Raw genomic sequence first — 26,709 nt, 5'->3', positions numbered from 1 at the left:
GAGATTTAAGAATTCATTTTTTTAAAGATTTTATTTATTTATTTGACAGAGAGAAATTACAAGTAGATGGAGAGGCAGGCAGAGAGAGAGAGAGGGAAGCAGGCTCCCTGCTAAGCAGAGAGCCCGATGCGGGACTCGATCCCAGGACCCTGAGATCATGACCTGAGCCGAAGGCAGCGGCCTAACCCACTGAGCCACCCAGGCGCCCCTAAGAATTCATTTTAAGTGAAAACTGTTCATCTAGTTAGAGGTTAAACACTCAGGTGACAGGAGGGCCATATGGTGACGTGAGTGACAGGGATTGGGTAGGGATGGGATTACCCGCAGAGCCTGTAGTACTCTCTTCGAAGAGGCAGCTTCTCCTCTCTTCCAGACTCTCACTAATAATGAATACTTGAGTCTAATGCTCATGTTTCCACTATTTTGTTCTCAAGAAATGACAAATTTGGAAATCTGGGTTTTTTTAAATATGAAAAAATCTAACTCTTTACAGTTAGTTAGATACAAGTAGGATATTGCAAAAGTCTAAACCCAGCCTAGGACCAACAGTTTGTAACTTCTGATTCAGGTGTAAGAAATCGGGCGAATAAGGAAAGGGCAAATTAGAAGATAGTTGTGCAAAATAGGTGAAGGTCGATAGAGAAAATATTTACTTCTTTCAACCAGTGTATTTTATAACTGGTGGAGCTTAATATCAGGAATTGTGACTGAAGAGATCCAAAATTTTAGAAGTTGGATTGTCATTCTATCCAGACATCATCATACATCACTGCCCTCCCAAATTTCTTTCTAAAAAATGGAAATTTTGCTTTAGGAATTTATATATTCCTCGAAGTCCATTTTCATGAATACCCAAAATGCTTCTTTATGATACTGCCATTTATTTGCTTTCCATAATTTGATGTTAGACAATTTATTGATAGAACATTGTTGTTTTCATAAATGTACCCCTGTGGGCCTTGAAAATATTCTTTTTTAATATGCATCTTTTTTTATTATGCTCCATTAGCCTTGAAAATAGTCTATTTCTTTTTTGTCCCTTTAGACTACTAAAATACGCTCGGTTATCAATTTATTAAACACCTTTATGTTTTTAAGATCTCATTTATTCCATGCAGTCTTTGTGCCAATCTGTGTTAGATGCTGAGAAAGCCACACGAAAAAAGTGTGGTCTCTGTTCCCAGATGAGATACTTGTGGTCTGAAAGGAGAGTTCGACTTACTCAGGTCTGACTTTTAGGGAAAAATATATGATTTTTGGAGAGAGGCGAAGTAGACCCATAATGACATATATTTTCATATTCATGGGTACGTGAATATGATATATATTTATGGTTCTTTACCAGATAAGTATGTACTTTGAAAAAGGCAAATAGCACACTAAAAAAGCAAGTTATTCTTTCGCTGTTTCCTCTAAGATAAAGTTCTATCGAGATGATATACGTACAGAGATGGTTTATTATAAATTTATTATCAGCTATCCAATAAAATATATGACCTTAAAGGTGGAGGTTCTTTTCACCTTCCCAGGCTCAGTCTTTGTATCTTTCTCTGGTTTCCTTCCCTGGGCGTTCATCTAACTCCACTTCTGGAAGTGTAGTTATTTATTTATGTTTATGATACTGTTGGCTCAACCCCATCTAGGACAACTATATGCAACAGGTGAATGTGTGGTTGATGAAATTCTCTTGCTTCTTTGTGGGGGAACATTTAAGGATGAAACCCAAGGCTAAAGATGAGGATTCCGAATCTCTTAGGAGTTTGAGATGTGCCGACACTGTCGGTATTTTAGTTCCCCCTGTACCGCGCCACACAGCTAGAAACTCCCCTGTACCGCGCCACACAGCTGGAAACTGCCGACTCATCTCTAGATTTGCACCCTTGCGCTCCCTCCATTCATTCCCGCAGAAGGACAGAGTCCCGGAGGGCAACTTTGGGGGATTATCTGTGGGAAGTTGCCATTGTCTTGTGAACGAACTTGAACAAAAGATTCAATTTATCATTGTCTAAGGAACACGATAAAATACTTTGTCTTCCATACAGTTCTAGGAAGTCTTCTGAAAGTCTGAGGTCCCCAGAGAGTGAGTCTGAGCTTCTGCGGTTCCCAGCACCTTTGTGCCACATCAGCCACATGTCATTTGTGAGGTGTGTCCACGTACTGAACTGCACAGCATGGGGAGTGCTCACGTATCACGGCTTGCGGCTTACCCCCCACACCGTTATTTTGGTGGCCTTTACTCTTAAAAGAAAAGAAAACTTGGGAAGGAATTGGACTGAATTCATCACTGAACAATGTTGTTCAAATACTTGAATTTCAAACACAAGAGCTCACCACACCTTTCCTTACATCTGTGTCGAAGGGCAGTATCTTAAAGGTGCAAAGCAGCGTTTCATTAATTTAATTTGGGAGGCAAAACTGAGTGCATGAAATTCCATTTCCGTGTATTTGGGGAATTGAGGACTGTTGTAACTGTGCTGCTGGGTAAGCAACAATCCAACAGTCAAAACCTCTTTTGAGGAAAATCTATATTTAAATTTAATGAGGTAAAAATTAAATGTTATTTTTAGTGTAACAAGTAGAACACTTGTAGCCCACTTGGCACTATCGATAGGGAAACTCTATGTCTAGAGACATAGTTTTGGACATGGGTTTTGGAGCCTGAAACAAAATGTGGGGAAATGATACAAAAATATACCACCCTTTGCAAATTTTACAGTTTATGACCATGCAGACACATTGCTAGGGTCTTTCTCAAGGCTTTGGAAGGGCTGTGCAATGTGGCACCTGAAACTTGTTTCATACTGCCACTGGCAACGCTTTAAGAAAAGTAGCAGCAATATTCATTTTCTCTTCACCATAGAAAGAGAAAGGTTTTGGGGATCCTGAACTCTGAAGGTCTCCATCGGGAGCCTCTGGGATTCATCTGTTCACATTTGAGGTATACAGAGGATCAATTAGTAAAAAATTGCACAATTATGACTCTTACTCCAGAAGGGTAGGTTGGAACTTTTTTATCCTTTTACAAAAGGACGTGTTAAAGATAGAGTGGGTGGCCTCACTCATCAGCTATTCCTGGACCCGATTCCGAATCTTGACCCTGGATATCTCACCACTTCATTGCAGAGAAGCATGACAGAAAGAAAATTCAGGAGAGAGGATAACAACCTTAGCATCTTCCCTTGAGACCTTCTCGGGGATACGACTGATTCTCTTCCAAAACGGAGGTGAGCCCAGGCCCATCTTTCATTCAGTGCAGAAAGAGAAAATTTAGAGAGGAATGTTATTCCGTGAGTAGAGGTGCTGGGAGAAGGCTCAAAAGAACATGCCTGGATGATGAAATCATTGCTCTCTATCCTCTGGATGATGAAATCATTGCTCTCTATCCTGCCACCCAGTTCAGTTTTTCTTCGTAGTACAAATCCTTCTGAAATTATTTTCATTAGTTTAGTTCATGCTTTTCTGTCTCCCTCACTCGTGTCCGGGAGACTCTGGACCTTGTCTGTCTTGTCTAATGATGCAGTCCATCTGCCCAAGATAGTGTCTGGCCATAATAGACTTTCCTACCATATTTTCCCAGTAGTTAAATGATAAGTACCCACAGAATGCCTTTGTGGGCCTAGATGGATGGGGATGAGAAGGGTGTGACCTCACAGAACATCTCATAATCTGTCTCCCTGTGACTGTTCCAGTGGACTTTGGAGTCTCTGGCTGGATAACAGAAAACACAAAGTCTGGATCAGAGAATGGTAAGAGACTACCAATCTCATATTCACTGCTTCCATCATATCAAGCTCGACTCTAGAATAAATATTCCCGAAGCTGGTATATTTTATATATTTTACCACTTAGTTACACCTTCAGTTCTCTCCCACGTGTATTCCTTCCATGACTGGGTGTCTGCATCCCTCAATCAGCAGTGGTTTTCACTTTGTGCCTCCTGGAGCATTATGCTTGCTCTGGGGTTACCTGAGGGGCTGCCAGGGAGGGTGAGGAAGGCACCAGAGCCCCAAGCCATTGGTTCTCTCCTTTAATCAGGGAACTTCTGCTTTGAGTTGTTTTGTTTTGTTCTTCTCCATATGGTTTGACTTGATGCCCATGATATGAAGGTTTCAGCAAAAAATTTGAACGCTATTCATCTTTGACCTCATTGTTTGGCTCTGAAAATATCACATGCTTTTATGTAATTTTAAATGTCTGAGTACCCTGAAAGCACTTCAAATTTGAGTATTCCCTTCCACAGTGTTTGGTACTTGTGCATTAAAATCCAATTAATTATGTAATTCTATTTCACATATAAAGGAAACATAATGCGTTTTTGCTTATTTGTATCTGAATCACAAAGGAGCTATGACTTCTACCAAGAAAAAAACCAGGATGTGTCTATACTTTTTCCTAGAAATTAAAAAAAAAAAGTAAGGGCAGACTGTTGGATAATATATTATCTATCATGAAGTTTTTTTAAATTAACATATAATATATGATTTTTTGGGGGGAGGTACAGGTCTGTGAATCATCAGTCTTACACAAAATTCACAGCACACACCATAGCACACACCCTCCCCATTGTCCATCACCCAGCCGCCCATCCCACCCAGGCTTCCCCTCCATCAACCTTCAGTTTGTTTCCTGAGATTAAGAGTCTCTTATTGTTTATCTCCCTCTATGGTTTCATCTTGTTTCATTTTTCCCTCCCTTTCCCTATGATCCTGTGTCTTGTTTCTCAAATTCTTCATATTGGTGAGATCATATGATACTTGTCTTTCTCTCATTGACTTATTTCACTGTAGTTCCATCCACATTTTTGCAAATGGCAAGATTTTGTGGGTTTTTTGATGGCTCCATAGTATTCCGTTGCATATATATATCACATCTTTATCCATTCATCTGTGGATGGACATCTAAGCTCTTTCCATCGTTTGGCTATTGTGGACATTTCTGATATAAACATTTGGGTCACGTGCCCCTTTGGATCACTACATTTGTATCTTTGGGATAAATACCCAGTAGTACAATTGCTGGGTCATAGGGTAGCTCTATTTTCAAATTTTTGAGGAACTTCCATACTGGTTTCCAGAGTGGCTGCACCATCTTGAATTCCCACCAACAGTGTAGGAAGGTTCCTCTTTCTCCACATCCTCGCCAACACCTGTTGTTTCCTAACTGGTTAATTTTAGCCATTCTGACTGGTATGAGGTGGTATCTTACTGTGGTTTCAATTTGCATTTCTCTGATGTGGAATGATGTTGAGCACTTTTTCATGTGTCTGGTGGCCATCTGGATGTCTTTTGCCCTGTTCTTGTTTGGATTATTTGTCCTTTGGGAGTTGAGTTTGATAAGTTCTTTCTAGATTTTGGATATTGGCCCTTTATCTGATATGTCATTTGCAAATATCTTCTCCCATTCTGTCTGTTGTCTTTTGGTTTTGTTGACTGTTTCCTTTGCTGTGTAAGAGCATTTGATCTTGATGAAGTCCCAACAGTTCATTTTTTGCCCTTGCTTCCCTTGCCTTTGGTGATGTTTCTAAGAAGAAGTTGCTGCGGCCGAGGTCAAAGAGGTTGCTGCCTGTGTTCTCCTCAAGGATTTTGCTGGATTCCTTTCTCATATTGAAGTCCTTCATCCATTTTGAGTCTATTTTTGTGTGTGGTGTAAGGAAATGGTCTACTTTCATTCTTATGCATGTGGCTGTCCCATTTTCCCAACACCATTTATTGAAGAGACTGTCTTTTTTCTATTGGACATTCTTTCCTGCTTTGTCAAAGATTAGTTGACTGTAGAGTTGAGGATCCATTTCTGGGCTCTCTATTCTGTTCCATTGCTCTGTGTGTTTGTTTTTGTGCCAGTACCATACTGTCTTGATGACAGCTTTGTACTAGAGCTTGACCTCTGGAATGAACTAGGAGAGATCACAACTAACACCAAAGAAATGATACGGCCAACTTTGGTTTTCCGTTTCAACATTCCTCTGGCTATTTGGGGTCTTTTCTGGTTCCATATAAATTTTAGAATTATTTGTTTCATTTCTTTGAAAAAAGCTGATGGTATTTTGGTAGGGATTGCATTCAATGTGTAGATTGCTTTAGGTAGAATAGACATTTTCACAATACTTGTTTTTCCATTCCAATCCATGAATATGGAACGTTTTCCCATTTCTTCATGCCTTCCTCAATTTCCTTCATGAGTACTCTATAGTTTTTTGAGGACATATTCTTGGCCTCTTCGGTTACATTTATTCCTAGGCATCTTATGGTTTTGAGTGTAATTATATATGAGATCGACTCCTTAATTTCTCTTTCTTCTGTCTTTTTGGTTTATAGAAATGTAATGATTTCTGTGCATTGATTTTACATGCTGACACTTTACTAAATTCCTGTATGAGTTCAAGCAGTTTCAGAGTAGAGTCTTTTGGTTTTTCCACATAAAGTATCATATCATCTGCCAAGAGTGAGAGTTTGACTTCTTCTTTGCCAATTCGGATGCCTTTTATTTCTTTTTGTTGTCTGATTGATGAAGCTAGGACTTCTAGTACCATGTTGAATAGGAGTGGTGATAATGGACATCCCTGCTGTGTTCCTGACCTGAGGGGAAAAGCTCTCAGTTTCCCCCCATTCAGAATGATATTTGTTGTGGGTTTTTCGTAGATGGCTCTGATGATATTGAGGTATGTACCCTCTGTGCCTATCCTGTGAAGAGTTTTGATCAAGAAAAGATGCTATACTTTGTCAAATGCTTTTTCAGAATCTATTTAGAATATCATATGATATTCGTGTTCTTTCTTTTATTAATGTATTGTATCACATTGATTGATTTACGGGTGTTGAACCAACCATGAAGCCTAAGAATAAATCCTACTTGCTCGTGGTGAATAATCCTTTTAATGTACAGTTGGACCCTATTGGCTAATGTTTTGGTGAGCATTTTTCATACATTTCATCAGGGATATTGGTCTGTAATTCTCCTTTTTGTGGGGTTTTTTTCTGGTTTGGGGGTCAAGGTAATGCTGGCTTCATAAAATGAGTTTGGAAGTTTTCCTTCCATTTCTATTTTGTTTATTTAAATTTATTTATTTTCAGCATGACAGTATTCATTATTTTTGCACCACACCCAGTGCTCCATGCAATCCGTGCCCTCTATAATACTCACCACCTGGTACCCCAACCTCCCACCCCCAAGCCACTTCAGACCCCTCAGATTGTTTTTCAGAGTCCATAGTCTCTCATGATTCACCTCCCCTTCCAATTTCCTCCATTTCTATTTTTTAGAACACTTTCAGGAGAATAGGTATTAATGCTTCTTTAAATGTTTGGTAGAATTCCCCTGGGAAGCCATCTGGCCCTGGGCTCTTGTTTGTTTTGGAGATTTTTGATGACTGCTTCAATCTCCTTACTGACTAGGGGTCTGTTCAGGTTTTCTCTTTCTTCCTGGTTCATTTGTGGTAGTTTATATGTCTGTAGGAATGCATCCACATTTTCCAGATTGTTAAATTTGCTGGTGTATAGTTGCTTATAATATGTTCTTACAATTGTTTGTATTTCTTTGGTGTTGGTTGTGATCTCTTCTGTTTCATTCATGATTTTATTAATTTGGGCCCTTTCTCTTTTTGATAAGTGTGGCCAGGGGTTTATCAATCTTACTAATTCTTTCAAAGAACTAGCTCTTAGTTTCATTGATTTGTTCTGCTGCTATTTTGGTTTCTACTTCACTGATTTCTGCTGTGATCTTTATTATTTCTCTTCTCCTGCTGGGTTTAGGCTTTCTTTGCCTTTCTTTCTCCAGCTCCTTTAGGTGTAGGGTTAGGTTGTGTATTGAGACCATTTTTGTTTCTCGTGAAAGGCTTGTATCGCTATATACTTTCCTCTCAGGACTGCCTTTGCTGTCTTCCAAAGATTTTGAGCCGTTATGTTTTCATTTTCATTTGTTTCCATGAATTTTTTTTCCAATTTATTTATTTTCAGAAAAACAGTATTCATTATTTTTTCACCACACCCAGTGCTCCATGCAAGCCGTGCCCTCTATAATACCCACCACCTGGTACCCCAACCTCCCACCCCCCCGCCACTTCAAACCCCTCAGACTGTTTTTCAGAGTCCATAGTCTCTCATGGTTCTCAATTCTCCTTTAATTTCTGGTTGACCCATTCATTCTTCAGTAGGATGCTCTTTAGCTTCCATGTATTTGATTCTCTCCAACTTTCCTTTTGTGGTTAGTTGTAGTTTCAGAACACTGTGGTCTGAAAATATGCAGGGAATGATTCCAATCTTTTGGTACCAGTTGATAACTGATTTGTGACCCAGGCTGTGATCTATTCTGGAGAATGTTCCATGTGCTCTAGAGAAGAATGTGTATTCTGTTGCTTTGGGATGGAATGCTCTGAATACATCTGTGATGTCCATCTGGTCCAATGTATCATTTAAAGCTTTTATTTCCTTGTTGATCTTTTGCTTGGATGATCTGTCCATTTCAGTGAGGGGAGTGTTAAAGTCCCCTACTATTATTGTATTCTTGTCCATGTGTTTCTTTGATTTTTTTATTAATTGGATTATATAGTTGACTCCTCCCATGTTAAGGACACAGATATTGTTAGATCTTCTTGTTGGACAGACCCGTTAAGTATGACATAGTGTTCTTCCTCATCTCTTATTATAGTCTTTGGCTTAAAACCAATTTTTGCTCATATAAGGAATGCCACCTCAGTTTTCTTTTGATGTCCATTAGCATGATAAATTGTTTTCCACCCCCTCGCTTTAAATCTGGAGGTGTCTTTGCATCTAAAATGAGTTTGTTATAGACAGAATATGGATGGGTCTTGTTTTTTTTATCCATTCTGATACCCTGTGTCTTTTGATTGAGATATTTAGCCCATTTACATTCAGGGTAACTATTGAAAAATATGAATCTAGTGCCATTGTATTGCCTGTAAGGTGACCATTTATGTATATTGTCTCTGTTCCTTTCTGGTCTGTTACTTTTGGACTCTTTCTTTGCTTAGAGGCCCCCTTTTAATATTTCCTGTAGGGCTGGTTTGGCGTTTGCAAATTCTTTTAGCTTTTGTTGGTCCTGGAAGCTTTTTATCTCTCTCTCTATTTTCAATGACAGCCTAGCTGGATATGGTATTCCTGGTTGCATATTTTTCTCATTTAGTGCTCTGAATATATCATACCAGTCCTTTGTGGCCTAGCAGGTCTCTGTGGATAGAGATTGCTGTCAATCTAAGATTTTACCATTGTAGGTTATAGACATCTTGTCCTGAGCTGCTTTCAGGATTTTCTCTTTGTCACTGAGACTTGTAAGTTTTACTATTAGAAGATAGAGTGTTGACCTATTTTTATTGATTTTGAGGGGGATTCTTTGTGCCTCCTGGTTTTTGATGCCTTTTCCTTCCCCAAATTAGGGAATTTCTCTGCTATAATTTGTTCCAGTATACCTTTTGTCCTCTCTCTCTTTCTTCTTCTGGGATCCCAGGTATTCTAATATTGTTTTGGCTTATGGTATCACTTCTCTCTCAGATTCTTCCCCTTGTGATCCAGTAGTTGTTTGTCTCTCTTTTTCTCAGCTTCTTTATTCTCCATAATTTGGTCTTCTATATCACTAATTCTCTCTTCTGCCTCATTTATCCTAGCAGTAAGAGCCTCCATTTTTTATTGTATCTCATTAATAGCATTTTTGATTTCGATTTGGTTCAATTTTAGTTCTTTTATTTCTTCAGAAAGAGATTTTATTTCTCCTGAAAGGGATTCTCTAGTATCTGCTGTGCTTTTTCTCAAGCATATTTATATACAGCTAGCATCTTTATAATCATCATTCTGACCTCTAGTTGTGACATCTTACTAATGTCCGTATTGATTAGGTCCCAAGCAGTTGGTACTGCCTCTTGTTTTTTTTTTTGTTTGTTTGTTTGTTGTTTTTTATTTTTTGAGGTGAGTTATCCCATCTTTTCCTTTTGTCCATAGAAGTATAGATGAATGAAAGAATAAGATGTTAAAAAGGCGGGGCGCCTGGGTGGCCCAGTGGGTTAAGCCGCTGCCTTCGGCTCAGGTCATGATCTCAGGGTCCTGGGATCGAGTCCCGCATCGGGCTCTCTGCTCTGCAGGGAGCCTGCTTCCTCCTCTCCCTCTCTCTGCCTGCCTGTCTGCCTGCTTGTGATCTCTGTCTGTCAAATAAATAAATAAGATCTTTAAAAAAAAAAAGATGTTAAAAAGGCAAAAATGACCCCAGAAAAATATATACTAACCAAATCAGAAGAGGCCCAAAACCTGGGGAGAAGAAAGGAAAAGAAAAACAATAAGTTGGTGAATATAAAAGAGCCACACAGTTGATTTTGGGTGTATTTTGGTCTACTAGAAAAAAATGCCTCCCAAAATTTTAAAGAAAGAAAAATTTATGTATCTACAAAAATAAGGGTAGACATGATAAGGGGATAGAATATGAATGTAAAGATGAAAATTTAAGTTTTTTTAAAAATTTATTTATTTATTTATTTATTTATTTGAGAGAGAAAGAGACTGAGAGTGAGGAAACATGAGATAGGGAACGTCAGAGGGAGAAGCAGACCCCCTGCTTAGCAGGGAGCCTGATGCAGGACTCCATCATCATGATCTTAGCTAAGGGCAGTTGTTGAACCAAGTGAGCCACCAGGCACCTGAAAAGTAAAAAAGATTTTAAAAAAGGAATTGATAAGAAGTTAGTTGAAAAAAGGCTGTGCTTCTGTTGGCTGGCGAGGCTCCCAGCCCCTCACGGGAGCCGGGCACAACAGACACATAGACCAGTGGAACAGAGTAGAGAGCCCAGATATGGACCCTCAACTCTATGGTCAAATAATCTTCGACAAAACAGGAAAAAATATACAGTGGAAAAAAGACAGTCTCTTCAATAAATGGTGCTGGGAAAACTGGACAGCTATATGTAGAAGAATGAAACTTGACCATTCTCTCACACCGTACACAAAGATAAACTCAAAATGGGTAAAAGACCTCAACGTGAGACAGGAATCCATCAGAATCTTAGAGGAGAACATAGGCAGTAATCTCTTCGATATCAGCCACAGAAACTTCTTTCAAGATATGTCTCCAAAGGCAAAGGAAACAAAAGCCAAAATGAACTTTTGGGACTTCATCGAGATCAAAAGCTTCTGCACAGCAAAGGAAACAGTCAAGAAAACAAAGAGGCAACTCACGGAATGGGAGAAGATATTTGCTAATGACAGTACAGACAAAAGGTTGATATCCAGGATCTATAATGAACTCCTCAAACTCAGCACACACAAAACAGACAATCATATCAAAAAATGGGCAGAAGTTATGGACAGACACCTCTCCAATGAAGACATACAAATGGCTATCAGACACATGAAAAAATGTTCATCATCACTAGCCATCAGGGAGATTCAAATCAAAACCCCATTGAGATACCACCCTACACCAGTTAGAATGGCCAAAATTAGCAAGACAGGAAACAACATGTGTTGGAGGGGATGTTGAGAAAGGGGAAGCCTCTTCCACTGTTGGTGGGAATGCAAGTTGGTGCAGCCTCTTTGGAGAACAGTGTGGAGATTCCTCAAGAAATTAAAAACAGAGCTTCCCTATGACCCTGCAATTGCACTCCTGGGTATTTACCCCAAAGACACAGATGTAGTGAAAAGAAGGGCCATCTCTACCCCAGTGTTTATAGGAGCAATGGCCAAGGTCTCCAAACTGTGGAAAGAACCAAGATGCCCTTCAACGGACGAATGGATAAGGAAGATGTGGTCCATATACACTATGGAGTATTATGCCTCCATCAGAAAGGATGAATACCCAACTTTTGTAGCAACATGGATGGGACTGGAAGAGATTATGCTGAGTGAAATCAGTCAAGCAGAGAGAATCAAGTATCATATGGTTTCACTTATTTGTGGAGCATAACAAATAGCATGGAGGACATGGGGAGAGGAGAAGGGAGTTGAGGGAAATTGGAAGAGGAGGTAAACCATGAGAGACTATGGACTCTGAGAAACAATCTGAGTGTTTTGAAGGGGCGGGGTGTGGGAGGTCGGGGTACCAGGTGGTGGGTATTATAGAGGGCATGGATTGCATGGAGCACTGAGTGTGGTGCAAAAATAATGAATACTGTTATCCTGAAAATAAAAAATAAATTAAAAAAAAAAAAGAATTTAGTTGAAAAAAGAAAAAAAAAAAAAGCAGAGAATGTGATCAGGTTGGAGACTAGAACAAAGCCATACTCTAGATTTAGGGTATATTTTGGTTTGTTAGAAGAAAGTACCTAAAAATTTTAACGAAAGAAGATTATATGTGGTGGAAAGAAGGTTATAACAAAAAAATAAGGTTAAATACAATGGTTATACAATACAAAGTTTATAACCAAAAAATAAGGTTAAATACAATGAAGGGATAGACTATGACTACAAAAATGAAAATCAAGAACGATGTTTAAAAAGGTATTGATAAGATAAAATAGTTAAAAAAGGTTAAAATAGAAAAGAGGAAAAATTGAAAAAAAATAGAAAAATAATGAAAATTAAAAAAATTTAACTTTGAAAGAGTAAAGAATCGTGGGATAAAAGCCACAAGTTTTATGTGCTGTTTTCCCCTAGCATTGGTATTTTGCAGTTCTCATTGATCGGTGAACTTGGTCTTGGCTGGACGTTCTTGCTGATCTTCTGGGGGAGGGGTCTCTTGCGGTGACTGTCAGTTGTCTTTACCGCAGGCGGAACCGCACCGCCCTTGCCAGGGGCCGGGTAAGCTTTGTGCTCGGGTTCGCGCTCGGAGCTTTTGCTCCCTGAGCGCTTTCCGTACCGCGTTGGACGACGGGAAAGAAGATGGCGGCCGCCCAGTGTCCCCCAGAGGAGGTGAGAGCTCGGGGCCCGCTCCTCAGTGCGACCGGGGAGAAACGCCGTCAGTCCCTCCCATCTCCCCGTCTACGGCGGCGCTCCGAGCGCCCTGGCTGTGACCGAGCGTCTCTGTCTCTGGCGCGCGGCCCGTGTGGAGCCTCCAAACGCCGCGGATCCTGCCGCGCGGCCTCGCTGCTCCTCCCAGAGAAGGAACCGGGTCTCCCCGGACCTGCCGCTTGCGGACGGCGCCGGGACCCCGGCCTGTGGCAACCCCGAGCTGAGAGCCCCTCCTCGGCCTGTCTGCGCCCGCGCTGCCCCGCTCCGGCACCCGGGAGCTCGGCCGCCCTCGGACACCCCCGGTCCTTCCGTGACCCCGAGGGACCCGAGACCACACGGTCCCCGCGAGGACTCCGCTCCCGCGTGGCCTCTGGAGATACGGCCCCCGGCGCCGACTTCTAGCCGCTGGGATTCGGCTCCGCTGCGGGTAAGTGGCTGACGGAGGCCCCTCCCCACGTGGCCTGTCCGCCCAAATATCACCTCTGGGTCACTTCTCCGCACGTCCGACCTTCCAGAAAGTGTCGCTTTTCTGTTGCTAGAATCGCTGCTGTCGGGTCTGTAGGAGCTCACAGTGGCTTGGCCACTGTCCAGCGGAGCTCCTGGGCCTGATGATGCCGGGTCTCCTGCTCCTCCGCCTCTTGCTGCTCCTCCACCATGAATGTTTTCACTTGGGGAACAAAGACAAGAGCGTAAGAGACTGGCTTTAGTTTATCCATTGTGGTGGCCTTTACTTCGGACACGAAGGAAGAATTCTAAACCGTTCAGGCTGGAAGCCCAGTTGAGGTTATTGTAATTATGATTAAGCATTTGCTTCTCAGCGAGGCCAGGTGCTCCCTGACTACTAGTTTCCTGCTGATCCCTAACGTGCAAGGCTGATGTACTTCCTTAATTTACTAGTTCGGTTATTGGAGTAATAGGGCTTTGTTTTGTTCATCAATAGCTCTTGTTTGTTTGCATCATGGAAAATGACATTATTCAAAATGTTAACAATTTGATTTGTTTCTAATAATTCTGAAATTTAAAATATTTAACTCTAAAAAAAGCGCAATGATTCAAGCGAAGGTGCTTTAGCCTGTTGTATGTATGTGTGTGGTTGTGTATTTTATTTGAAATTCAGTACATTAGAAAGTTGGCATTCTTGAAATATACACAGTAAAGAACTCTAAGTTTATCAACTGCCGATGAGAATTTTATGATGTTCTCAGTTGCACCTTACATTGTGCATCATGTAGTCTCTGGCAGGTAGTTGATCTCTGTGGAATCAGTGACTGGTCACTCTTACCTTAGCAGATTCCATTTTCCCCATGCACTGTACTCTAGTCAGTCATGTTTTACTCATTACACTGACATAACTTAGAATGTGGGTGATCATAAAAAATAATCTGTGTAGAACCCTTTTGTTGTGCTTCAGGTGTTTTCATTCCCACATAAACACTATTCCATAATCTTACGACTCAGTATGGGACTTTGATATAGCCAGGTTTCTTCATATTGTCAATATGCCTGTGTTCCCCATCAGTCATATGTCAGCCTCTTGACAGCAGGAGCCCAGGTTTTGACATCTGCATAGCCCACACAGGGTCCAGTTCAAGGTCCCCAATTAGTCAGGCTTGTGATGGATTGGAGTTAGCCCTGTGTTATGCAGACATCACTACTAAGAGATTTTCCCAGTCCTCCTGGTTCTAGGGGCTTATAGCCAGGAACTACAGAGGCCAAGAACTACATGGGGTTAGTTTTAGATTTAGGAAACCTTTTGAGGAGGGGTGGAAAGGGAAGAAATTGGAAGCCAAAATGGGCCCACTTGAGAGAAGATTGCAGAGGACATCCTAGATGTCCATCTAGATGGAGACAGAGAACACAGGAGAACCACTGTGGACTAGACCAAGGATGAGGACAAGCTCTGAAGCCAGGGACCAAAGTTCATCAAGCTGGTCATGGAAGAAGGCAGATTTAGGGTAGGCCCAAAGGCTCGGTCATCACGGAGGAGGATTGAATCTGGGGGGTTAGACTGGGGAGTGAAAGAGAAGTGAGAATGAACATGAAGAGGAGCCCAGTGGACAGTAGGTACCTGTGTACCGTTCCAGCAACATTTATTCCTGATCATTGCATACATCTGTCTCTGAGCCTTAGGGGCACCAGGCAGAACCTCTGACAAGTTTGCATAAGGCGATATGGTCTCTGTTTCTGTCTCTGTCTTTGCTTGCCCCATGTGCTTGCTCTCTCCCCCACGCTGGCTCTCTCACTTTTGCTCTTACTCTCTCTCATTCTGCAAGACCACAAAAATGCAGGTAATATGACAATTCAAGACATAGTTAAAGCCAGAAAGATGATACCACAGGTTTCAGCAAGCTACATGACCAACAGTGGCATGAATGTAGGATACACAGCTTGGTCCAGGATGATAACAGAGATAAGGAAAAATGGAGATTTGGTGGGGGGTGCAGTTTGCAGAGGTCATCCAATGGATTGAGTGGAATGAATGATGGAACTGACTATGATTCAGATCCCAGTCTGGTGCCTCTCTGCATATTAGTTCCAACCCTGAAGTAGTGCTGGGAAGCAAATATTATTACCTTCATTTTTAAAATAAGGATACTAGAATTAAAAAACATGGATAATGTGTCCAAGGTCAAACAGCACAGCGGCCAAGACCACATACAAGTCTGTGTTCCTCTGACTCAACATTCTTTCTGCTTCTTCCAAGGAAACTCTACTTTAAAAACACCAAATAGCTCAGAATCTGTCAGAACTAGTCCTTTCTTCATGACCTTCTCCTTGATACTAGTGAAGATACAGCTATAGTGTAGTTTTATAAATTCACCCTTGATGATTCTGTGGTATCCTCTAGAGCCTTTCTTTCTTGATACAATTACCCCCTGAGCTTTGACATTACAAATGAAATAGCACAAATGAATGAAACAGTTTTTGATTAAATATAATGTGCCGCAGAAAAGGAAACAGTCAACAAAACAGAGAGGCAACCCACGGAATTGGAGAATATATTTGCAAATGACAGTACAGACAAAAGGCTGATATCCAGGATCTATAAAGGATTCCTCAAACTCAACACACACAAAACAGATAATCATATCAAAAATGGGCAGAAGACATGAACAGACACTTCTCCAATGAAGGCATACAAATGGCTTATAGACACATGAAAAAGTGTTCATCATCACTAGCCATCAGGGAGATTCAAATCAAAACCCCATTGAGATACCACCTTACACCAGTTAGAATGGCCAGAATTAACAAGTCAGTAAATAACATATGTTGGAGAGGACGTGGAGAAAGGGGAACCCTCTTACACTGTTGGTGGGAATGAAAGTTGGTGCAGCCACTTTGGAAAACAGTGTGGAGATTCCTTAAGAAATTAAAAATAGAGCTCCCCTATGACCCTGCAATTGCACTACTGGGTATTTACCCCAAAGATACAGATGTAGTGAAAAGAAGGGCCATCTGTGCCCTAATGTTCATAGCAGCAATGGCCGCAGTCGCCAAACTGTGGAAAGAGCTAAAATTCCCTTCAACAGACGAATGGATAAAGAAGATGTGGTCCATATATACAATGGAATATTATGCCTCCATCAGAAAGGATGAATACCCAACTTTTGTATCAACATGGATGGGACTGGAAGGGATTATGCTGAGTGAAATAAGTCAAGCAGAGAGTCAGTCATCATATGGTTTCACTTGTGGAGCATAAGGAATAACACGGAGGACATGGGGAGATGGAGAGGAGAAGGGAGTTGGGGGAAAATGGAAGGGGAGGTGAACCATGAGAGACTATGGACTCTGAAAATCAATCAGGGTTTTGAAGGGGCGGGGCGTGGGCGGTTGGGGGAATCAGGTGGTGGGTATTGGAGAGGGCATGGATTGCATGGAGCACTAGGTGTGGTGCAAAAACAATGAATACTGTTAATGCTGAAAAGAAATTTAAAAAAATAATGTGCCTCCAAGAGCTTATGTTATGAGTACATGGTCTGCTGCTTCCTCCCTGGCATTGGATGTAATTCTGAATTCTCCTGCATTTGCAGAGTGAGAACATGTGTAGTCACTATTCTCTGCCTCTGGCTACTTGTTTTCAAGAGAAAGGGCATTTATAGACTCTTGAAGAGGATAAGGAAACTCATCCTAAGTCTGCAGGTTCGCTGGGTCAGCAATTGGAAGCTGCTGGGGGATTGCCAAGTGCTGCTGAGCTGATTGCTATGACGCATCCAAGAGGCTGTTGACTCATGAGACCCACATCTTTCTGGTCACAGGAAATACAAGGGATCCTTGGCCGAAGTTGGTACAGCAAAACCTCTAAGAAGTTATTCAGAATCTCATTTTGAAAGCCTCTCACAGCCATATAAGAAAAGCCAAGCACTGACATTGGATGTCAGTTAAGGCTGTGATAAAAACTTATCCTAGATCCAGATTTTGTCTGATCTACCTTCTGAGGTGTACTCTGTGGAAGTGTGTGCTTCTCTGGGAAAGGAGGTCAGCCAGAATTTGACTTGAGAGTCTGTGGATTCCTGATGGCCTTTCAGGCTTGCTCTCTTTATTCCCCATGGAGTGACTTCTTTACCTTCTGACTATATCTGTTTAGAATTAGTTCATTCATTCATTCATTAAACAATGTAAGGTGAACACTTCCTGTGTGCTGGGCTCTCTGTAGAAACTTGAAACACAATGCTTAGCAGAAACAAACCCACTTCCTACACTCAAGAAGTGTTATAATTTAGCCAAGGGAAAACAGAAAGGAAAAAAAAATCATTTACCTATATAATTTCTAACTGTGAGTAATTTGGAGAAAATGACAGCTAGGCTTTGAGAATGTATAACGTGAATTGAGCCTAGCCTGTAGACTTGGGGTAGAACTCCCTGAGAAATGATGTCTGAGCTGAGATTTGGAAAAGATGCACTACCTTAGAGACCCTTAGGACTGATAATGAATTAGGGCTGGGATTTGTCAGGCCCCTGGAAGTGTGCACATATGACCTCGGAGTGACCGGCTGACAGCTTGCTTGGTGTTTGCTCTTAAGATGGCAGCATATTTTGTAAAGGAAGGAGGAGCCCATACATGTGTAGATGCAACCTCATCCAAGTGACATCTGTATTCTTTCTTGAGTCATCTCTTGACGCCTGGTGTGTTTTGATTCAGCCAGTAACCTTCTTTCCCCCTTCATTTGTTTTCCAATGTCATTCGGCCGGTCAACACCCTCTTCGGACCTGCTTCATCCCTAATGACTGAGCTGGCCCAAGACTTGTGTTCTTCCTCTCCGCTCGCCACCTTCACCATCTGGCCTCCTCCTCTCCTACACTGGTCCCAGCCTTCCCCACCCTTGTGTCATTGGCTGTCGCACAACTCCACAGACCTGTAGGTTACAAGCGACCACAGGACTAGAGATAAGCGCCATGCCTGGGTTGTGAGCTCCTGAGAGAGAAGTGCAGCTGTGCGGGATTCTTTGTGGTGTTTTCCCGCCATATGCTAATATCTGGGCAGAGTCAGATCACTGTCATGGTGGGATTTGTCAGATCTGTTCTTCTGTGGATTATCTTTACTTGGGAAGTATGTGCTTTGAGAGGTATTAATAAAAGAACTGTAGTTTTCTTCCGTTACCGTGTTTCGCTCAGTCTGGCAGAGGTGCGATGCCTAAGCTGCAAGTAAATTTAATAGGAAACTTGGGTTTTGTTCCCCTGGCAACGCTAATTCAGTCCCCTTACAAATGGAAACGACACTGGAGGCCTTTGCTTTTGCATTCCCAGCTCTACAGGGCAGTGTGCCATGCTGAGCACTTTGGGAACAGTGCCCTGTGAGAGAGTCCTGCAGCCTTTTCTTTAGAATCTCCCCGTGCGGAATTTCATTCGCTCTCCTGGGCGTTCTGCTGCAGTAGGTTTTCATCATGTTTGCTAAAGGAAGAGGGATGGAGGGATCATTTGTGGTGTGGCTCAGAACACCTGGGCACGTGTGTCAGCAGGGCACGCTGCGTTAAACAAGGCCAAGGCGCAGTTTGGTGGTTCAGGGACAGTAGTGGCTGGGAGTTCAGGGTCAAAGTGGAGCATGGTCCACGGTTGAGACACGAACTGGAGCACGGGTGTGTGGGAACGGTAACCACGTCACATGTATGCGGATCTCTTTTTGCCTCTCACACCAGTTTAGACCATTTGGTAAATTCCAGAGTGGGTTTCAGTAAGAATCCTGGAAAACACAGTAAACCACCTTCATCCATGTAGATAATTTATATTCAAGAGGCTTTGTTAGCAGCCCAAATAAGTATCGATACACGGATGGGTAAAGAGGTCGTGTATAAAACATGCCGTGGAATCCTATTCAGTCGTGAAAGGGAACAGACTCTTGCCATTTGCAACAATATGGACGGAGCTAGGGAATAAAACACCAAGCAAAGCCAACCAGTCAGAGAAAGACCAGTACCCTGTGATTTCACTCATATGTGGAATTTAAGAAACGAACAAAGGGGAATAAAAAGAAAAAGACAAAACACAGCAAGACTTAACCATGGAGAACAATCAGAGGGTTTCCAAAGGGGAAGCGGGTGTGAGGACGGATGTCATGGGGGAAGGGGAGTGACAGTGCACGTACCGTGCCGAGAAGCACGGAGCAGTGCACGGAGTTACTGAAAAACTGTGTTGTACATCTGAGTTAAAATTTACAGACTTGATAAGAAAAGGCTTTGGTAAAATTTATTTTCTACATCTAGGAGATTTCACGAACGTGCTTCTGCTGGGAGGCTTTATAAAATACTGGTGTGTTTCTGGGTTCTAATGACAGACTGCCATGATTGAAATCTTGGCTCTACCCTTACTAGCTGGGAGACTTGGGAAAACCTCCTGCTCTTCTGTGCCTCAGTCTTCTCATCCACACAATGGTCTCAGCAGCAGTTTACGGTTGTAGGGATGAACACATTTCACCAAGAACGGTGCTCACAGCCATGTGGCTGTGCTTACTGTGTATTGGACATTGAACTGCCACACACTCCCACCTACTTGCCTCAGGAAGAGAGAGCACTTGTCACATCTTTTTGAGTCCTTGAGGAAATTTTACTAGAATGGGTAGAATATAATTTTCCCTCAAACTAATTCCATGAGAATTTGGCCCTATTTTGTGGCTGCCCCTTTACCCACGTGATGGGGTCAGGGCTTGAGATAATGGAGGAGAAGTAAGAGAAGGAAGAAGTGAAGGAGGAAGAGGAAAAGGAGGAGATGGGAAGTCTCATGACCTTGAAATGGGAAGCAGATTGGTGCCCACCCTACCTGTTTCCTCTACCCCCTCCCCCAAACAAGGTTTTCTCATTCCCAGTAACCGGAGATCCTACTTGGAACTATGAGTTGTTTTTATCCTGGATCTCCAAGAGCCAAGTCTGAAACATAACCCCTCAGTGTAACATTCCTCACACATTATTGTGTGGGGCTGCCTCCTGCAGTAAGAACACAAAGCACAGGGGCGCCTGGGTGGCTCAGTGGGTTAAAGCCGCTGCCTTCGGCTCAGGTCATGATCTCAGGGTCCTGGGACTGAGGCCTGGCATCGGGCTCTCTGCTCGGCGGGGAGCCTGCTTCTTCTTCTCTCTCTCTCTCTACCTGCCTCTCTGCCTACCTGTGATCTCTGTCTGTCAAATAAATACGTAAAATCTTAAACACACACACACACACAGCACAGCTCTGTAATACCGAAACGCAGTGTTTTGTGTGGGTGTGGAGATGTGAGGGAAGATTTCTTTTTTTTTCACCCTTAAGGTTAAGCTCAGCAAAACAAAAGGGACAAAATCCCTGTTTTTATCTGTCTTTCTTAAATACTTACCTTGCAATTTTAGAAAATTAGAGGGTACTGTGTTCATTTAAGACAGTATTAAGACTTACAACCCAGATCAACTAATGTCAGGCAGAGAAGAACAAATGCCACAAATTGTCATTTTTTGTAACTGAAGATAAATGTTACTCTACTGAAGTAATTGCTGGGCATTCCTCCCCATCTGGCTGTCCACATTCTTAAGTTCCTGCACAATATCAGAGGACTTGGACATTCTGGCTAAATGCACACTCCTCACCCTCGGGGTGAAATTCTGTCCTAAGCACAGTCACTTGGAACATAAGGAACAGCATGGAGGACAGTAGGGGAAGGAAGGGAAAAATGAAGGGGGAGAACCTGTGGGGAGATGAAGCATGTCAGACTGCGACTCCGGGAAAAAGCGGAAGGTTTTAGAAGGGAGGGGGTGGGGGTCTGGGTTGGCCTGGCGGTGCGTACTGCGGACGCACGGACCGCATGGAGGACCGGCCGTCATACACAAATGGTGAAACGTGGAACATGCGTCAAAGACTAATGAGGTACTGTATGGTGACTAACATGACATAATAAAAGAAAAAGGAAAAGAGAAAGTTTCAGCTCCTCGTGGTTTTGCCCCTGGCCCTGCAGACAGTGTCCCAGCATTTCCCTCCCTGTGTGATCCCCACCTCGCCTGCAGCAGTGCTGACCACCCCCAGGCTCTCTAGTGCCTCTGGCCCGTCGCTCATGCTGAGGCTTCTGCCCTGACTAGGTTCTTCTTCCAAAACTTTCACCTTCGTCGAGGCTTTTTGCAAACTCTTTCTTCCTCCTTGAGTTGCTCGCTCAGCGCATGATTTTTTCGGGTACCTTCTCCCCGACAATCCCCCACATCCTTACGACATCCCACTCTCTGGAATCCGAGCAGATAGGCTTGTATCTCTTGTTCATAGTGCTCGCCACGAGGAATCCCACTGTGTAAAAGTGTGTGTGGCATGTGTACATGTGTGTGTACGTGTGCGTGTGTGTGTGCGTTCTCCTACCTTCAGGAAAAGGGGCCAGGTCTTACTCATCCTTGCTTCTCCAGTCCCTGGAACGGATTTTACACAATTAAGAGAAGCTCCTCATGTACGTGAAAAGAGTGAGCAATACCCTGGCCGCCTTTGCCACTTTCCTGCCTGGTCCTGGGCCTGTGGGTGAACGCCTTCCCCAGAGGTGTCCTTCTCTCCTTTGAGCTCCCAGACTTCCCTGCTTTCTCTCTTCTCCATTCTTCCTTGGTCACTGCAGAGTGCCTGAGTAGACTTTTAAGTCCCAATTGAGCGCAGCACACAGTCTGGAAAGCGCACAGGCCAAGGCAGCCTTCGCTCTGCTGTCAGCAGAGTTCATCAAAACGTTTGTGACTCCTTCAAATACTCCTTTTCTCACCCTACCCTCAGCGGGGCTGGGTCGGCTGTAACAAGTCTGGTAGAAGTTGAGGAGAGCAGAGAATCTGTTGGGCCAGCTCTGTCTGGAATCAGGTATTGTTTTAGGTCCTTTAGAGCTTCTGTGTGTTGGTTTCATATTTTATGAGAGGGTCTGTCAGTACTTTTTCATGGCCATTTTCACTGAGTGTCGTGAGTATCCACAGTCTTGACCAAGTCTGACTTCTTTTTTTTTTTTTTTAAAGATTTTATTTATTTATTTGATAGAGAGAGATCACAAGTAGGCAGAGAGGCAGGCAGAGAGAGAGAGGAGGAAGCAGGCTCCCCGCTGAGCAGAGAGCCCCATGCGGGACTCGATCCCAGGACCCTGAGATCATGACCCGAGCCGAAGGCAGCGGCTTAACCCACTGAGCCACCCAGGCGCCCAGCCAAGTCTGACTTCTTAATAGAAGAGGTCACATTTGTGAAATCCAAAAACCATTACACATATTAATAGTCCCCTAATAGGTTGTGATGGAGTCCCAGCCCATTAGGTAAGAAGTTAATGGCATTATTTGGTTGGTGCCTCACTGAGGCTAATTAATTAATTTCCTTGCTTTCTGCATTTTCCTGATACCCATGAAATCTCTATGGGATGAATCTTCTACAGCAGACTTGTAGCTTCTTAATCTGGGATTCGTAGAAATCAGTGGAAATCTCATGGCAGTGAGATTCAAGGACAGAGAAAAGAACGTATCAATCAACGTGTAGTTTTTATTCTCTGATTACCCTTTTATAAGCTCTTCCAGAAATCATAAGGGGAGAAAAAGGCACACAGATGTTTATGTTTTTGTCTTTTTCTCATTTCTCTCCAAGTAAGTAGTGTCCTGTTGCTGAGTCTGGAGGCTGGAGGCCCCAGTGCGTTCGGTACGGACTGTAAACTTTGGGTGCCGAGGGAAGGGCAAGATGGAAGGGTCTTTTGGACTTGGCTGAAGTGTGAACAGCTGGCTCCCTCTTGGCCTCTGTGCTGGGCAAGGATGAGGGTGGTGGCAGCAACTAATGCTCACTGATGCTTATTGTTCTCAGGGCTTTACAGGTATTCTATTATTTTCCCCATTTCACGGGTGAAAATCTACAATGTCTATTGACTAAGATATTGCCGAAGCTCGTACAGCCGGTGCCTGTCAGAGCTCGGGCTTGAACCTGTGTCTCTTGCAGCCTGTCCACCCTGCTCTCTTCCTACGGCTGCTTCTGGGGGACCCTGGCTCATGTGGAGGTCCTCCTCCTCCCTTCTCAGGACTCCTGAGTAACAAGGGGGTGGCAAGGGGCTAGTCAGGAAAGAGGAGATACCAGGAGATCTGTAGTTACACAGAAGATAATGTTAGGATGATCATTTGCCAAAAAGACTTGCCATAGTGTTACTCTGGGAGGAAGCTCTCCAAGGAAGACAAAATGCTGATTGTTATACAGAGATTCCCACCACACCTTTTTTTTTCAAGCAAAGAAAGCAAAGCATAACTGCATTTTAGCATTGGACTGAGACAATGTCATGGCAGTATTTGTGTCCTGAAGCCGTTCTGGATTGATACTGTTGCCACATTTCTGTAAGTTGTTTTGGTTTTCTGTGGTAATTCACTGGCGTTCTCACAGGTTTTCCTTGTATGTTCTATAGTTTGGACTTGGCAGAACATTCATCCGTAACTGCAATATATTTCTTATTTCTCTTATTTAAATAATTGCCTTGTGATGCCTGTAAGTGTGGGACATCAAGTTGTACCTAATTAAGGAGTGGCTATTTTCTGCATGTGACGTTGCAACCCTATGACTCAGTCGCCCGGATTTTATCTCCATGTCCGGACATCTGAATACTCAGACTCTGTTCAAAAGATGGTGATGGAGGCTTACTGTGGGTTTCTCTGTTGTTACCTTATCTCATCTGAAACAGCCCCCTTAATGTTAGGATTTGGCAGGTGGGAACTCTAAGACTCGGAGTAGGCTCGTGGTCTGAGCGAGGTGGTGTCCGCAGCTGGGATTCCAACTTAGATCTCAAACTTTGCATCCAAGTGCTTATCACACCAGAGCTCTGTTCCCTGTTGCTAATGGATGTGTCTCCTCTTAGCTCTCTTTAAACAAGCTGGTGAATGCCTCGTAGTATCTTTATAAAACAATTTCGTGAATACAAGTCAGATTTTACCTTATTATGTTGTTGATGTTCTCAGCATTTATCTCCAACATGACACTGAGCCCATCATGCTCATTATTCGAGTTTGGTAATTGTGAGCAGATGCTTAAAGAATGAATTTGGAGGTGGCTCAGGTCCTCAGTCCCTCCAGTCCCCATAATTATCCCTCTGAGTAATTGCTTTCTACACTTTGGTGGAGGAAAACAATAGCCAAATGGAAATAACTATTTGTGTAAATGATGGTGGGATTATTCTTAAGGTTTTATTTTTAACCTTCAGTTTTTGAAAAGAGCACATTAAGAAGATCATCTAAAATTGGGGCTAACATTTAAATGAAATGAAAATCTTTCAACAGGATAATAGTTTCTTTAAAAGCATGTCAACTCTTGTGCTTTCTCTCTCCTTTTCTGAGTCCCACGGGATCCAAAGTGCTGTTGGCAGCCGCCCCGGCAGTGGGTGCCCAGAGAGGGGCCAAGAGCAGGAGTGCCAGGGCAGCTCCTGGGGCTCACTCCTGTGCTGCCAGCACTAAGTGGGGACCAGCTTTGAATGCAGCGGCAGTTCACTACGCTATTTGTCAAAAAATACAATAGAGCGTGCAAATGTACGGCGCTTCCTTCTCCAGTAGAAGAGCTGCAGGGTAACTCTTTTCTCTCGCGCACATAAATTGATGTCGATGCAGTTTTGGCAAGTGTGCTTGACTGATTAATGGTCCATATTAACAATCCCAGACTTGTACATCTGATCCCTGGGTGGGATATCTTATATGGGACATTTAGCTTTCTTGTTCCCACACTGACTGCCCGCACTCCTGGACCTTGCAGATCTAAAGCCTTGATCACCAGGCCCGCGGGTTGAGACACTCTCGGAGATGACTTGCCCTTCCATCTCTCTCCCTGGTAGAGCAGTTCAGTTCATCTCTCCACCCAAAAAAAGGTGGACCTCTTTTTGAGTATGAAGGCAAGTCTTCAAAATCTATTTCACCGCTGTTGTAAATCTGTGGCATTCAATGACGTGGTCATCCTAGCTAAAACGTGAAGTGCACAATGTTCTGTGCCCCCAGCCTTGAGTCAGAAATCGCACACATAACCTTGAGACTGCATTGATTACTCAGGCTGCCTTTGTTTTTCATGGAACCCTGCCACTTGGGGTGGTGTGTGTGGGACAGCACTTTGGACTTGAAGAGCACAGGCATCATTTGGCCACTGAAGTGCCTCAGCTGCATTCTGGCTCCACCACTGCATTAATTATGAAAACATGGGAAAATCTCTTAACTTTTTCATTATCTAGAATTTGGGATCAGAAGTCTGCACCTGCCTCATAAGGGTATTTTAAGAACTGTTAAAAGGCAAACTGAGACATATGAGAAATATTGAGTTTATTTGATTTGATTTGAATTGCACAGTATCCAATCTACCAGACAGAAAGTTGCTCTGAAATGAAAGACTTTTATCAGCCATTTGGAGCAGGAACAAGCCAGACTGGTTGGTTCTTGCTAAATTACTTACTTTAGGGGATGGTAAGGGTCTGTCGGGCAGATTATCTAACTGGCGCTGATCAGGCAATTCCTGACTGGGTTAAGATTTCATTTCTGAGGGTTTTGAAGGGGCGGGCGGTGGGAGGTCGGGGTACCAGGTGGTGGGTATTAGAGAGGGCATGGGTTGCATGGAGCACTGGGTGTGGTGAAAAATAATGAATACTGTTATGCTGAAAATAAATTAAAAAAAAAAGATTTCATTTCTGGAAAAGCTGAAATTGAATTAAGTCTCCGGTGACTTAGAGCTTAGCATAAGTGACTCCATTTGGGCCCGCTGTCGTGTTTTTCACAGGACAAAACAAGGTAATTCATGCAGAAGCACTCTGCACAGTGTTTTTAGCATTTTAATATGTTAGCTTCCAATTCTGGAAGGGAAAATGAGGATGCCAGAGATGAAATAACTTGTGAAATGATCTTTTGGTGTGACATCTGAGTTGATGAAATTTTAAGGTAGATTCTGTGTAAAGATTGACTTTTGGCTGATGACAGACAATTGAGATTATTTAAGTAACACACTTAATATATGAGGAACAAATGGAAATGAAGAGCCAGAATTGTTAAATTTTCATCTTTATTTGAGACTTGTTAGCAAGAACCCTCCACACCAACAAAGTCTTCATAGTCTTGTTTAGCAGCAGAAGGAACCAAAGATTCCTTAGTCTGTGATGGATCATTGACTCACGGCGAGTCACTTTCTTTGAACCCAGGTTTTCCATGGCGAAAAAGGAATAAGAAATCTTAGTTCACTGGGTTCTCAGGAAGTCTTGAGTAGGATTATACATATAAAACATTTTTAATCCACAAAACAGTTTAAAATTATTATTATTTTGAAGAAGATGAGGATGATGATTCTTTTAAGTAACTGAAGAGTTAAGGGATGAAATTGTGAACTCGTCTGCTGAGAACATCCAGGGGTGAATGCTGGAGTCTAGTGCACCCCGAGTTTCCCTTTGT

This window comes from Neovison vison, chromosome 10 (genome assembly GCF_020171115.1).
Source record: "Neovison vison isolate M4711 chromosome 10, ASM_NN_V1, whole genome shotgun sequence".
Lineage (NCBI taxonomy): Eukaryota > Metazoa > Chordata > Mammalia > Carnivora > Mustelidae > Neogale > Neogale vison.
Note: the sequence above shows the minus strand (reverse complement) of the source record.